Source organism: Neolamprologus brichardi, chromosome 8, assembly GCF_056152115.1.
Source record: "Neolamprologus brichardi isolate AB-2024 chromosome 8, ASM5615211v1, whole genome shotgun sequence".
Classification (NCBI taxonomy): Eukaryota; Metazoa; Chordata; class Actinopteri; order Cichliformes; family Cichlidae; genus Neolamprologus; species Neolamprologus brichardi.
Window position 1 is genome coordinate 6185291 of NC_142111.1, and position 1133 is coordinate 6186423.

A 1133-nucleotide genomic window follows, 5' to 3' on the forward strand; every position below is an offset into this window, starting at 1 on the left:
AAAAGGAGAAAATATCCAGTGAAGTAGTCCTCTGTGTGAAAATGCCTCATATTAAAGGTCAGAGGAGAATGGTCAGACTGCTTCAGAAGACAACAGTAACTCAGATAACCACTCGTTACGACTAAGCATGCAGAAGAGCATCTCTGAACACTCAACTCTGAAGCAGATGAGCTAAAGCAGCAGAAGACCACACTGGGTGTTGTTCCTGTCAGCTCCTCGGGCTAATGACGCACACAGGCTAACAACTGCCTTCTATCAGTTGTTCAGGATGGTAATGGTGTGAGGAACACTTTCTTGGTGTACTTTGGGGTCCCCAGTAGCAAGTGAGCAACCACAGCTTACAGGAGTGTCGCTGCTGACCATGTCCGTCCCTTTATGACCACATCTTCTTCATGGCTGCAACAATATTGTTAGCAAAATTAGCAACCACAACTCAAGTTGTAAATTTTAAGGAGTCTGCAACCCATAGCAACCAAGGGCTCCTCTAGAATATTTTGCTATAAATGATAAAACTGTGCTGCATCATTAAAGTGCATAGAGACAGGTTAAAACACAAACACTGTGTCCGTGGTACCATCCCCACGTTGTAGACGCTCTGATATGTGACACATACTGTGACACATCAAGTCCATCTGTCATGTTACTCAATCATTACTGGTGCTGTGAGGGGTGGTGTCAGGATGATGAAGGGTTTACTGAAAAATGTTCTAACTCTGTGAAAACCCCTGGTTTAAAATTCAATGAAGCTCACTGGGCTTAGTTTGACGTATATTAATCACTTATTAAGACAAAGTTATTGCTAAACTATTTCATAATTAGGAGGTTACTTCCTCCTAGCAAAGTCAGCAGATACTCAGCTGATAAAGTCTGATGATTCCCAGTTGACCAGAGTTTGCGGGTAGTTTTTATTTTATTTTAAATATATATATATATTATATTACATATATATATATATATATATATATATATATATTGATATAATGATGGAGAAGGCTTCACATTTGTCAGAAAGCCTCAGTCTGGCTCTAAAACCACGGCGTCATTTCTTATCGTTTCAAAACCTGCACACAAACCCACTTTAGGGAGAGACAGAGAAGCGGAGCATGAGGCAATGTAGGAGCTCCCGTCGCGGC